This window comes from Paramormyrops kingsleyae, chromosome 9, assembly GCF_048594095.1.
Source record: "Paramormyrops kingsleyae isolate MSU_618 chromosome 9, PKINGS_0.4, whole genome shotgun sequence".
NCBI classification, from domain to species: Eukaryota; Metazoa; Chordata; class Actinopteri; order Osteoglossiformes; family Mormyridae; genus Paramormyrops; species Paramormyrops kingsleyae.
The window spans coordinates 8,862,536-8,877,632 of record NC_132805.1 but is presented as its reverse complement, the minus strand read 5'-3'; the positions used below and the strand labels follow the sequence as shown (position 1 = coordinate 8,877,632).

General features: G+C 48.6%; 1 long non-coding RNA gene across 1 annotated transcript; it reads right to left on the bottom strand.

The window, feature by feature from the left end:
* Positions 1-2,595: 2,595 nt before the first annotated feature.
* Positions 2,596-14,435, bottom strand: LOC111848852 (uncharacterized). The gene is made up of 2 exons (XR_002839406.2): positions 14,088-14,435; positions 2,596-2,889 (listed from the first exon to the last, which is right to left on the bottom strand). It is a non-coding gene; the product is annotated as an uncharacterized lncRNA (long non-coding RNA).
* Between the last annotated feature and the right edge of the window lie 662 nt (positions 14,436-15,097).

The window sequence follows — 15,097 nt, the reverse complement described above, 5'->3', positions numbered from 1 at the left end:
ATGTCCACTTATGGACACCCTTATGCTCGAACATGGTGTTCGTTATGGACAAACCATGCATTGCACAGAAGTCCAATAACAGAACACCACTCGGGTTCAGATCAGGGAGGCCGTTCCTCCCAATCACCCCCCTCCAGGTCACACTGTCATTGCCCACGTGAGCGTTGAAGTCCCCCAGCAAAACGACGGAATCCCCCCGCGGCACGCCAAATAGCATACCGCTAAGGGAATCAAAGAAGGCCGGGTACTCAGAACTGACATTCGGCGCATAAGCGCAGATGACAGTCAGAGACCTATCCCCGACCCGAAGGCACAGGGAAACAGCCCTCTCGTTCACCGGGGTAAACTCCGTTGTTAATGCACCGAGCTGTGGGGCCACCAATAGCCCCCCCCAGCCCGGCGTCGCTCACCCGCCGCAACTCCAGAGTAAAAAAGCGTTCAGCCCCTCTCCAGGAGATTGGTTCCAGAACCCAAGCTATGCGTTGAGGTGAGCCCGACTATATCTAGTCGATACCTCTCAACCTCACGCACAAGCTCAGGCTCCTTCCCCACCAGAGAGGTGACATTCCATGAACTCTGAGTCGCAAGTACAAATTATTATGTTTGTACTTGAGGCCTTCCTGTTCGCTTAAACAAGTTCTCTTACCTCTGTTTTCAGCAACTGATTGTTGTTTATCACGCCGTTCTCTGTAAACTCTGACACCCTTTACCACATTCAAAATAGCTTTGATCATTCAGCGTACCTGATCTAAATTGCAGCCATATGACTCATTGTTTGAAGGAGCGGGATGCTTGCAATAGTAAGCAGGTGTAGGTAATTATGTGTCTACCGTGTATATGTTTATAAACACATGCTGATATGTCACTAACCTTTGAACTCGGACTTGTCACAATAGCACACTTTCCCGCTGAGTTCACCTTCATCCATGAGCAGAACTATGACCCAGAGCACAGCGAATCAGCTCTCAGGACCACCAACACGGACAGCCATAGGTACCGCTGGACTCTCGGTTTCCTATAGTGTCGCGTGCAGCTAATTAACTCAGGTGGGACTTCAGCTCGTTACATGTAAGCAGCTTTGTGCGGTTGCACAAGGGTATTCATCTCAGCATACACGCTCACCCGATGGCTTTGGTGGGGGGAAAAACAAGCTAATTATGATGCTTGCTGAAGCTTGCATTAAGCGACGCTCAGGATATTCTGTTAGTGTACTGTGTACTTTTTAATTGGTTAGCATCACGTTTATTTGCTCTTTTGCACGCTGCACTTTGTCGGTTTTGCACTATATGCATGTTCATCCGCACACTACGTACATTTATCCCCTTTGCAGGGCTGGACTGGCCATGTGGCATACTGGGCATTTTCCCTGGTTGGCAAAATTCATCGTGGAAGCCCCCCGATCCCCCAATGAATTTTAATCCCAGTTCCCCCCTGGCCCCTCACCTGGACTCAATAAAAATGATTTTAATCTTAATGCCGCAGAGCCATCATCATTCTCTTATTTGTCTTCCTCCTAAATCACATCAGGATTGCTATAATGGTTCCCCAGGTCTTGTACCCCATTCATTCCCCCCCCCCGCAATAACAATCTTTGACATCTGCCTTATCCCTGAACGGCGCACGGGGGGTGTGACGGAAAGATCCATAAACCCGCCTCACGCATCCAGAGATCCAGATTCGAGATCCCCGCAGCCACTGCAGCCCCCGTTTGGTCTGTTTTTCAGAGTAATAAAAATTAAAGATTCAGGTCCAATAACTGGATTTTATTCTCAAGCCTGTGGTGGGGGGAGTCAGGTAGGAATAAATGAAACATTCCATCAAACAGCAAAGCTCAGATAAACTAAAAAACACAAAGACCGATAAAGACACTAACAAGAGGCAGCTGGACAGCCAGCGGCGTGAATCACAGTACCGCACGCCTCTGCGTCACCAGTACCCCCAAGCCAGCATGCATTCTGCAGCGTTAAATATGCTCTAATGATGTTTTCCATTTTACAAATTTACCAATTTGTGTATTTACAAAAGGAGTCAGTTTGTCGGGATGCGAGGTGAGTCACTGCTCCACTGAGCCGTCTCGGAGACTCCGCCCATTTAGGGCTGCAAAAGGTCCACTGTTTTAAAGCACCCGCTCCGTTTTTATGAGGGACATGGAGATCTCATCCCCACACCGCAGGAATGCCATAAACATCTGACCATCCGCTGCTTATGGCAGAGCCCACTGGGGACTAGGATTCCAGTGTCCCATACCAGTTTGACTGAGCCTCACAGCTGTCATTGTGGAGAGGAAATGACCCCATCCCCCTATGGGGGTATGTCTTCTATAATCAATGACGACCTGGAAGACAAGACAAGGTTCCAGTTCCGGTCTCATCCAGACACAGAGCATGAGCTTGCAAAATAAGCTGAGCGTCTGGCTGTCTGGGTGGAGAAGGAGTTGGTCAGATCTCCAGACCTCAAATCCCAGTCAGAGAGGTTTACATTCTGGGCTTTTTGTCAAAAAGGCTGTGAGTAATCTGAAGGGGAATTATAAAAATAGGATAGCATGTACAGAATTTCAAATAGAATGAGAACAAAGGACAAGAATAACCATGCTGGTTCCAACAAACCAAAGTTATATTTTTATTTGTGCATTTTTCACTTGCAGCTTGCTGAATTCCCAGCTTCTGTGGAACTAAGAGTACATACTGGCCACATGTTGGTATTCTGACATTGAATGTATCCTTGTTTGGTAGCCAGGAAGGAAAATGGCTGTCAGTACTAGAAACCTAGGAGGCGGAGCTGCCCAACGGCGTCCCGAACGAGTCTCCGCTTGCTGCTGTTTGGCATTTTTCTGACCCAACTCATCAAAAACCTGCTCGCTGTTTTTACTTCATTCCATCCAGACTCCATCTGGGGAAAAAATGAAATAAAAATCAGGAAATTACGGGGATTTTTGAAGTTATGGTTCCACAGTCCTCTGTGAGGGCAGAAGCTCAGCACCCAGGAGCCCCTGAATAACAAGCGTCACCTGCAACTCACGGTCTCCTGGGTGCCCAGGGAGGTGACAGGCAGCTACTGGAAACCACTGTCTCACAGCAGGCATGGGGGGGGGCGGGGGGGCAAGGAGTTTGACATGTCATACATTGTCTTTGCCAAGTCAAATCAATGTTTATTTGTGAAATGCAAAACAGCACAGCAAGCAGAGGCAATGAAAGGAATTTCCCAGAATGCTCCCTATAGTAAGTGATATATAAGAGAAATATATCAGAGAAATAAATAAGTAAAATAGTAAATAGAAAGAGTGAATCAGTACAAATTTATAACACAAACAACAACAATAATAATAATAAATAAATACAACTGAAAATAAATAAAATTGTCCATTCTAATGGCGTTATCAGCTATTGAGTAGCCTCACTGCCTGAGGGTGGAAACTGTTTGCGCTTCTATGCTCCAGTGCCGTTTCCATAACAGGACGAGTAAGAACAGTTTATGGTTGGGATGGCTAAGGTCCTTGAGGATGGACCTGGTTTTCTTGAGGAATCTGTTTCCGTAGACGTCCTGGTTGTCAGGCCGACGTCGTGGGGTCCTTCTCTTTCCCTCCGCTGCTGTTTTGTCCTTCATTGATTGGTTCCCCCACGCATCTGTCCCCTACACTACAACTGCAGCACAAGAATTTCACTGCGTTCTTCGGAACACATGTGACAATAAAAGCTTGAAACTTGAACTTGAGACGTGGAATTGAAACGGAGTCTAAAACAGGGCGATTAACTCACACTCACAGAGCATGTATCTGCACCGTCTGCTGTGCTGTCTCTCCACACAATAGTTGTAATATGTTAAGCGAGAACTTATTAGCTTGCCAATTTAGACACCTAAGCTCTAAATGGTCCCCATATCCAGGGTGTCCCTGCCGAGGCAATGGGACAGAGTTTGGTAATTAATAAATTAAATGCAAATGCTTTTTCTTTGATGGGGGGGGTGAATAAAGCCAAAATTAAATACCAGGAGGTACGTGTTCCCTAGAATAACCCGCCCCCGGGTCCTGTGTGCCTGATCACTGGAACCCTGCATTCGATATCCCATAACTAGTCATTGTAGATAATGACCATATCAACAAAAACTCAAAAATATTCAAGTATCTGTTCACATCTCATCCAAATCCAACTTATTTGTCATAAGATGCAGCATGTTCTGTATTTTGATCATCTCTGCCTGAGAACACAATATTTTAGTCATATATAAGTGCAATTTTTTTCAAAGTGCAATAAATTTGCTGAAAATATGCTGTAAGTTGTCACAGTAAAAGTGTCATCTCTGGCCCCCTGAGAGCTGATAGTGCCTCCGCATTTGGGACTGTTTATTTCACTGGAATAAAGCTCCCGTTCATAGGATGCCAGGCACGGCACTGGAATAGCCAGAATGGCTGTGTAATTAAGCAGGGAAAACAGCGACGCCATTAATCAAAGGTGCACAATCTGTTGGCACATGGGAGGATATCATAAGTGAGCTGAGCTACCTGTGAGTCTGATGCTAACGCTGCCATCGCCTGCTATGGAAGAAGCACGCAAACCATCGAGAGGGGAAGTCTCCTGGAGCAGGAATGCCCTGCTTGGCCATGAACAAATGATTTGAGAAGAGACATATCCAAGCCCCCACCCTCGACAAAGTCCAAAATTTGGTTTAGACAAATTGTTGTTTATAAATTTTCGTAATGTATGAATGTCTGCCCTGCACCCTGTCCACAGTGTCCCCTGCATCCTGTCCACCATGTCCCCTGGATCCTGTCCACAGTGTCCCCTGCATCCTGTCCACAGTGTCCCCTGCATCCTGTCCACCATGTCCCCTGCATCCTGTCCACCATGTCCCCTGGATCCTGTCCACAGTGTCCCCTGCATCCTGTCCACAGTGTCCCCTGCATCCTGTCCACCATGTCCCCTGGATCCTGTCCACAGTGTCCCCTGCATCCTGTCCACAGTGTCCCCTGCACCCTGTCCACAGTGTCCCCTGCACCCTGTCCACCATGTCCCCTGGATCCTGTCCACCGTGTCCCCTGGATCCTGTCCACAGTGTCCCCTGCATCCTGTCCACCATGTCCCCTGGATCCTGTCCACAGTGTCCCCTGCATCCTGTCCACCATGTCCCCTGGATCCTGTCCACCATGTCCCCTGGATCCTGTCCACAGTGTCCCCTAGATCCTGTCCACAGTGTCCCCTGGATCCTGTCCACCATGTCCCCTAGATCCTGTCCACAGTGTCCCCTGCATCCTGTCCACAGTGTCCCCTAGATCCTGTCCACAGTGTCCCCTGCATCCTGTCCACAGTGTCCCCTAGATCCTGTCCACAGTGTCCCCTAGATCCTGTCCACAGTGTCCCCTGCATCCTGTCCACAATGTCCCCTAGATCCTGTCCACAGTGTCCCCTAGATCCTGTCCACAGTGTCCCCTGCATCCTGTCCACCATGTCCCCTGGATCCTGTCCACAGTGTCCCCTGCATCCTGTCCACAGTGTCCCCTGCATCCTGTCCACCATGTCCCCTGGATCCTGTCCACAGTGTCCCCTGCATCCTGTCCACAGTGTCCCCTGCACCCTGTCCACAGTGTCCCCTGCACCCTGTCCACCATGTCCCCTGGATCCTGTCCACCGTGTCCCCTGGATCCTGTCCACAGTGTCCCCTGCATCCTGTCCACCATGTCCCCTGGATCCTGTCCACAGTGTCCCCTGCATCCTGTCCACCATGTCCCCTGGATCCTGTCCACCATGTCCCCTGGATCCTGTCCACCATGTCCCCTAGATCCTGTCCACAGTGTCCCCTAGATCCTGTCCACAGTGTCCCCTGGATCCTGTCCACCATGTCCCCTAGATCCTGTCCACAGTGTCCCCTGCATCCTGTCCACAGTGTCCCCTAGATCCTGTCCACAGTGTCCCCTGCATCCTGTCCACAGTGTCCCCTAGATCCTGTCCACAGTGTCCCCTAGATCCTGTCCACAGTGTCCCCTGCATCCTGTCCACAATGTCCCCTAGATCCTGTCCACAGTGTCCCCTAGATCCTGTCCACAGTGTCCCCTGCATCCTGTCCACCATGTCCCCTGGATCCTGTCCACAGTGTCCCCTACATCCTGTCCACAATGTCCCCTAGATCCTGTCCACAGTGTCCCCTGCATCCTGTCCACCGTGTCCCCTGGATCCTGTCCACAGTGTCCCCTAGATCCTGTCCACAGTGTCCCCTGCATCCTGTCCACCGTGTCCCCTGGATCCTGTCCACAGTGTCCCCTACATCCTGTCCACAATGTCCCCTAGATCCTGTCCACAGTGTCCCCTGCATCCTGTCCACCGTGTCCCCTGGATCCTGTCCACAGTGTCCCCTAGATCCTGTCCACAGTGTCCCCTGCATCCTGTCCACCGTGTCCCCTGGATCCTGTCCACAGTGTCCCCTACATCCTGTCCACAATGTCCCCTAGATCCTGTCCACAGTGTCCCCTGCATCCTGTCCACCATGTCCCCTGGATCCTGTCCACAGTGTCCCCTGCATCCTGTCCACAATGTCCCCTAGATCCTGTCCACAGTGTCCCCTAGATCCTGTCCACAGTGTCCCCTAGATCCTGTCCACAATGTCCCCTGCATTCTGTCCACAGTGTCCCCTGCATCCTGTCCACAATGTCCCCTGCATCCTGTCCACAATGTCACATGCATTCTGTCCAAAGTGTCTCCTGTATCCTGCCCATAACATCCCCTACACCATGTTCATGGTGTCTCCTGCATCCTATCCAAAGTCTCTCCTGCATCCCGTATTCCGTCTCTCATTATTTGGTTTGCACGTGCGCACGTGCATCTGCTACAGCAACGCAGTTGGGACATAGCTTGCAACATTAACAAAACTATTAGTGTTAAATCAATACATCACATATATGGCAATGCATGCTGCAGATATGTGCTGAAGATATGTCTGCATATACCGAACGTAGACTGTGAAAAAAAATGTCCATTTTCACTGGACATATGTGGAAGTGACAAAGTTGTTCAGTTTTTAAGCTTCTGCAAACAATCACCGGAAATCACATCGTTCCCCTTTCTGGTTTCATTAACAAGCAGCCAGAGAGCAAGCCACCATCCAGAACATTCCTGCGGCATGAATAAGTCAAGCTCCCCTCCCGCCCACAGCTCTCGGACTCTTCCCCAATGGCCTGTTGTTCTTTGGCCCGCGGGCTTTTCATGACACGCCGGCTACTCGCTGAAGTCCTCTGCCTGAGAACCGATTCAGCTACAGCTTGCATGGTGGCAGAAAGGGGGTGACAGGATCTCATAATATTTTCACAAAGCACATAACACTAAATAAATATCATGTGTGTACCCTGTGATGAACTGGCATTCCTGGACTGGCATCTGGCATGAACCAGTTTTGGCTGGCAAATTTTATAGTGGCCTCCCAGCCAAAACCACCAGCAAAATTCAAGAAGAAACCCAAAATCCAGGGTGGATTTTTAATACCAATCCAGTCCTAGGTTGCCAGAAATACCCTTCCCCCCCATGCCTACAGTAGGGGTACCCGACGCTTTGATATCCATGGATTGTGGAGGGGTTCCCCCATGATAAAATTTTCCAAGCGGAGGGGGGAATCCAAAATGTGTATAAAAATATGGGCCAATTAAGTATTTTCATGGATCAAGGCATTTTATGCTTTCAAAATGGGATGATCCCATTATAAACTCTATCCCATACTATACTGGTTTAACAGACAGATGGAGAAATACCACATCGTTGCAGTGTCTGATTATCATGAGCAGACCAATTAGTCCCTCATTTTATGTCGCCTATGGCTTATTCCCTGGGGGCTTTGGGTGGGGATGCTGTAAAGCGCTTTGAGACGATGTAGTGTTGTGTTAATGCGCTATACAAAAATAAATTTGTTGTTGTTGTTGTTTTACCTGCCTAAAGTGACAGCCTCCCAATTCCTTCTTGTCCTTGTTAATGGCACGACACTTTGCTTATTAGAGATGATTTCAGCTGCAGGTTGTCCAACCCTCCACTGGATTGCCTGAGCTGCCCTCAGTGAACCAATCCCTGATGATCCCATTTCTCACAAAGGCAGCCATTAATCATGGAGCTTCGTCTCTGGCAAGGAGTCCAGGAGCAAATTCCCACAAAGCCAAAGCGGCAGACAGGCCCAGACCAGGAGAAGCTGCTGACCTTTGGTCCATTGGCAGCTTCAGGTGGCTACCTCGTCTCAGACACAGCTGCCGCTGCCCCATTCATTTCCGTTTTTTTGACTCAACTCAACGTTCATTAAAAAGTGATCTCATTTTCAAAGGTCCCCGGAGGAAGCTGATTTCAACAGACCCTCTCTTCCTTCTGTTACCCTTGAAGTGCTCATCTTTTTGGATGCCAGACACTTGTCTTATAGCTTTTGGGCATTTGTCCAAAGAAACAGAATACCCCCTGCATGCATGCATATGACTTTCACATTCATTCGAGGTCTGAATAGATGCATTCTTTGGGCCTGTAGGACTCGGTCAGAGAAGGAGGTCATCCATCCAGATCTGGCCAACCGTAGGGACTCCCAGCACTCAGCAACAGCGCTTGATGTCTCGTTGACGTCTCATTGACGTCAACCTAGGGTATGCCCTTCCAAGGTCTTCCTGCCATACTCCCATCACTCTCGGCCTGTATGGCAGTGTGAATGCCACAACCACTAACGTATAACAAATATGCAAATGCGGTGGTACGCCAGAATTTTCCAGTAATGCAGCTGTGCCCATGTACCCTCTAATCAGCATGCTATTTGCCTTTGCAAATGGCCATGCTCGCCCTAGTGGGACGGCATTGCCCACTGCAGGAGCAGATCACCTCCTCAGTCCTAAAGACTTGTCTTGCATACGTCATGTGCTGTGCAGCCAGGCGGCAGTTTTTATTGCCGCTTTGTGCCCGGAACACTCACCAAAACATGCAAGTTTACAAGGTTTCACATCGTTGCGTTGGGCTTGGATTTCAGAGCCCCGCTTATCACCGGAGCAGGATCTTATGAGAGAAGGCAGAAAACAAGCCTCCAAAGATCCGACCAGGACACGAGTCTCCTCCCAGAATACGCCTTTCAGCTTTTTAGCTCTGAATGAGCAACACATGTTTCAGACTTTCATAATTCTGGCTGCCCTGCTTTTTCCACTCCTCTCTTCTCTCCACAAACGGGGAGTGAGAGCCGAACAATTCCCCTTTGTGTTGATGACCCTGCGACTGAGGTCCTGTTTCAGCCAGAAATAAACCATGGTGGGGCTGCTAGGATTTCCCTGGCCAGAAGATTTGATGCAACTCAATCGCTTTCTGCGCAACGCCAATGTAGCGTCGAAGCATGCCAGCTCTGGGCAGTGAGCACGTCCTGCTCCCATGTGGTGCCAGATCGTCTCTGAGTGCTCGGACTCTTCCCACAGTTTTTCTGCTCGCTCCTTTCTGAATTTCGTTTCACTCCGACTATTGTTTAGCATTTCCGGCGCACAAGCCCCCTCCCACCGCCATTGCCACTCATTAACACAGTTTTGTGTGCAGTCGGTACAGGCTTCTCTATTGCAGCTTGATCTCGTGCCACCAAGGCCGTTGGCCTTTTGCAGCCAAGGATCTGCTGGAGCCTGGAGCTGTATATGTGTGGCTTGTCAAGCCTAGAGGCAGGCGAGGGTGATGCCAATTAAGCTAAACAATCCCCAAAACTCTGCTAGTGCTGCCAAGATAGCCAGTGACCCATCTCCTCTCCCTCCTTTATAGGCACACATGGGTTTTGGAAACAGTTCTGCAGGTCCACACATTTTAGGTCTTTCAGTGACAGGGGAGCACTAACAAGCATGTGAAACAGATGCCAAACCACACCAATGCAAAACACCAGTGACACCGCCCTGTCTGTTGAAGACTCAGTGCTTGCTCAGGAATTGTCATGCTCAACAGATGGTGGAGCATCCAGGACAATGTGGCATTGTGGATAGGGGGTCAACATCAGAGCTGAATGCTCACTTAGTTACTCCAAGAGAGATGTGGACAACTGTGGTAGACAGCTGAGGAAGTGGAGAAGAGAGGCACACAAAGAAGAAGAAGGGAAGAATGAGAGAAAACACCCATGCTGGAAGTGGCCCCGGTTTGGGTAGTGGGTGTGAGGGGGCACCTTGGAGTAAACTGGTATCAAACAAACTAGGAGAGCCCTCAGTGAAGGAGAAGGAGACAGTACACTCAGGAACTGAGGTGTTGGGTGAGCGGCGGCTTGAGATTTTCATTTAAGTTGCACTATGGTAGTTGGAGTAGAGGGTCTCAATGTTCACAAACTTGCTGTGGATTGCAGAAAGGGCACAGCACACATGCAGGGCCTCTCCACCCTGTACTCATGCTCCGTGGAGGATCCACCCCCATCCCTTCATCACTTCCCCCAAGTAGATCTGGGATCCCAAGGCTCGGCTGGAATGAAGGGTGGCCAGCAAACTCAGAAGCAGAGATGAAATGTTCAGGTTCTGAAAGTACAAATCCATACCAAAATTTCGTTTCAACCAACCAGTTGAGTACTCTGTACATGTGACTCTATTCTCAGCTGGTTGGTTGAAACAAAATCTTGGTCTGGATTTTTATGTTCTGGACCTGAACTTTCAACCTCTGCTCAGAAGAATGGTTGGTGGCATCACATATTTACATGTGCGGAATGTGATGGATGTAATAAATGTGACAAATGCAATGACAAGACTGTGACCGTGCATCAGAAACGAGGCTTGGTGGAGTTCATAACAAGGAAACAGATTATAACCGGGATCTTACCTTTATCAGAACAACAACCAAAGAAAAAAAAAAAACACCCCTCTTATCAGCATCTTTGCCCACACTATAATGTTACTAAATAACCACTGACCCGCATCTGATTACCCACCACATTTTGCTGCATGCTGTTGTTAAAATTCCACTTTTGCACATTACCAGTAATGTCTACTTCTGTGGGTATTTGCACATCCTTCACCAGTGCACAAGCTATTTATTGAGTATTTATGTTTCACTTCCTATGTTGTATTCTAGTAACGTCTCATCTATTATTGTATTAGTGGTTGTCATATCCCAGCATGCACCAGTCCTGTCTCTTGCAAGTGTGGCACAAGAATTTCACTGTGTAAACTGTATAGGTTGCACTGTTAATTAACAGGTGGTCATGCTTTCGTGTCAGGCTACAAATCCTTCAGGGCAACATTTTATCTTTGTATCTTTCCCACCATGACTAATCAAGAAACACATCATAGTCTGAATTATATTATATAAAACGATGACCTTATGAATGGTTTTCACAACATAGTCTTGGCCACCGGCCAAAAGATGTGTGGTATGTGGGCAGACTACTGGCCGGCCAGCTCGTCTGATGCATCTGCTGATAATGTTTCTTCAATGCAGACTCCACTTCCAGTTATTACTGTCAGAAAAAAGGTTAACCAGCTACTCTGGTTCCAAGGCTGTAAACGCAGTGGTTTTCCAACCCAGTCCCCAGCCAATACAGTCCACACCTACACGTCTTTGCCAGGTAATTGAAGGCTTTCACAATTAGCTGACAAGTAAAATCACATTGACACCTGCATTGAGGACAACTGTTCTAAACTGCTCCCTTGACTACTAGATCCTACTCCTACTTATCTGATGAGTGAATCTGTAACTGGAAAATCCCTATTAGAAATTATAAATGCACCATTATATTCTTAATACAGCTGTAATGAAAGCTGCATTCAGGAAGCCTCATCTGGATCTGCAGTACCTATTTGTAGCTCTGTCTGGAGCCCGACTTGACTTGTGTGACGCCATGTTTTGGCATAGCCACATTCGCGTTTACAGGGCCATTCCGGGCAGTACCTGGTTAACTCTGCGTAGTCTGTTTAACCAAACGATTCCTTATTCTCCAGCTTATCCTGCTGCCTCTCACTGGACACGTAATTTTCCAGGGGGTGTCACTCAATCACCCTTTATGTTTTCCTAACATTGCAGTTTTGACCTACGATACTGGTTCTCAGTCTGGTTTGAATGACTGACTGGGTGAGTGACACTAAGCAGTACAGTGTGAATCCACTCATCAGTCTGCAAAATACCAAACTTCCAGCTGGGAACCAGCCCCCAAAGTGACTGGGGGGGTCTCCCCGGAATAGGGAAACAGAATAGAGTTTAAAGACAGAACTCAGCAGCACCTCAGGCTCCGGTCGCTAACGACACAAGGCTGTCCTGCAGTAGCACAAAGCTGGTTCCTCGTACTGCTTCTGAGGGCAACCTGTCCTGCATTTATTCATTTCAGTTGTCCTTTGGACTCTGCACTGCCAGTCACATAAGTATGTTTGTCACCCAGGGCAACGGGGCTCCTCCCATTGATAACCTGGCCTATCACTGCACCGCCAATGGAGATACAGCTGCAGGTAACCAGGAAGTATCCCCTTCTGGAAACAATGGCACTGGCTCCTCCCACTGCTGCTTCATTTTGCTCTTGATTAGCCAAACTGAGTCCTGGCTGTGAATTCAGACAGCCCCCCTAGGAACCAGCCTGGGTACACGAGCCTGAGTAGTAAACAGGAAATGGGGCACTCAAATCTTCCTACACGCCAACGCATCTCGGCATCACTGCGGTTGTGTCTTGAAAATGGGGGAGGGTATGGGGGGGGGGGGGAGCTTTCTCCATATGTGTCACTGCATACTAGCAAACTATAATGTCAGATGAGAGGTAATCTGGACAAATCTCAGAAAGCACATTAATTACAAGGCCCTTTTCCATTAACTAGGACCAGAAGTCCGTGTAGGGAATACCCAGATAACTGAGCCAATTTAAGCAAGAGGAAAATGACAATAATTCTCTTATTTGGACCATGTGCTAAGGTAACACTGGAAAATGTAACTCTCCTGCAATGAGCCATGTCCTTATTAGTGCGTCCTTATTAGTGTACGCCGCTGAAACATTCGCAGAGCATTCTCGGAACGCTGTGGTGAGGCAGAAAGTGCCCTTTAACTTTGGGGGCCTTTCCAGGTGCCATCAATGTGATCTCCCGGGTTGATTTGCACCACCAGAACCGGGTCAGGGGATCACAGCCAGTAACAACAAGCCCTTCATCTGTAATTATCAAATATCACTTGTCCATGAGTCTTACTTACACTCTAGAAAAGAAAAACACTCCACGTGGACCGGGAAGGCGAACGGTGGATACCGGACCTGCACACTTGTGGAATCGAACCCTGCCCTAACTGCCGACGAGGTCAGCGCTTTGAAACATCCCTACTGTCAGGGGGAGGATTAGGAGGCAAACCATCCTGCCAATCAACAGGGTGACATTTGGACGCCGGCATCTCTACTGGATGAATTAGTTCCCCGAATCTGCATTTACGTAAGGAAGGTATGCAGCGATCCACAGCATTAGATTGCGAAAGTATTAAATCACATGCTTGTGCGTGCCTTTCGTCTGAGCTGCTCCGTACTGGGGGCTAATTAGCCTCTTAGCAGTGCTCAGTGCACTGGATCTGTGCACTGCCTGGTCCGCGCACAGCGGCTGAGGTGTGGTGTAAGCTCTATAGCTGGCCCACTACGGTCTGAAACCCCGCCGTCCTGAATCCATGGGACAATTAGGAAAACCGAGCACCAATGGTGACAGAAGATGACAGCCATGCTGTCCTCACGCCCCTGTTGTCAGGGTTACCATGTCCTTCAGCAGGGCTATTAGGCAGCCGGTGGAGAAGACAGCTGGCTCTGCTTTCACTTCCTGTCAATAGTCGGACCCGCGGCCGGCAGCAGACTCCCCACCATCAAACAGCGGCCGCCCACACGCCCGGCCTATCAGACAGCACTCCCGCTGTGTCTACCTACCGCACTCCAACACTGCTCTCGTTTTAAACGAGCAACGTAAACAACATGTTAATGTTCCCCAAATATTTACAATGGTCCAAGTGGTCAGATCATGCATCGCAAACAAACGTGAATCGATTGCAAATTATACAGTCTATTATTATTCTTATTATTTTTCAGTGTGTCTATTTATGTTAGACCAAAATCCAAACACTGCCTGAACAGTAAATACACATTGAACCACAAAAGATTTATTAACATGCAGTTAATACCGGCCGATCTCTAATTACAGGCATTACCTGCAGTTCTTGTCAAGGCTGCTATGTACTTCTATGATTTAATCCCCAAAATGTTAGCGGAAATTCCAGGGGGGGGTAGGTGAGATCTCCCTACTGTCGCAGGCTACCCCAGACCATCAGAGCCTCATAAATCTTGTCACAGATCCCCCCCCCCCCCCCCAACACACACACCAATTCTCCAGGAATTCATTCAGCACCTCCACTAAACTGGCTCCCATTTGTCACAGACCACTGACACCCCGCTGAAAATAGCCCCCAGAACTTCACACACGGCAGCAGACAGCTGGGCCAGTGGACGGGGTCACGGGACCACCAGCACATGGAATCAACCAGCACCTCCAGCACAGTTTCAATTTGTTTTCACCTTCTATTGGTTGGTGTTAACTCCCAGTCTCTCCTGACCAAAGCCTTTGGGGGGAGTAAATGGGACAGCTGTTTTGATCTGCATGAGAAGGCAGCTTGATCAAATGCCTAGTGCCTCTTCACCTACCTTCAGACTAGTGCTGCCCCCTGTTGGACATCATGCAGAACAACAACCAAAGAAAAAAAAAAAACATTAAAAAACGTTACAGGCTGCAAGTTCTTATCCAAAGAGCACGGCATCCACTACAGATGCTATTTATAGCAATTAAATCACATTGTTGCTGTGAAGAGAAGACTACTTTCCAAACAGGAGGAAACCAAAGTTAGACCAAATCGTCTTAACCCTATCTTACAATTTGGACAATGGTTTTGTTTAATGAGACCCTTATTTATGAGAGAGGGTGGAATCTGGTTTTGAGGGTGGTTCCCTTCAGGACAGACGCAGAGGTGGATGCACTGGGGTCAATAACACTGTGAAATCATGTCAGTCTTGCAGGAAACGGTCTTGATGGACGGTGTGCTCAACGGTTCGGTGGGGGGGGGGAACGGAGGGCATTGAGAGCCAAGCAGAATTTATTGCTTCTCCTCAGAAAGCTAGGCGCCAATGTTCTATTCAAGCATGCCAGCAGGCGCAGCAGCCGACGGAC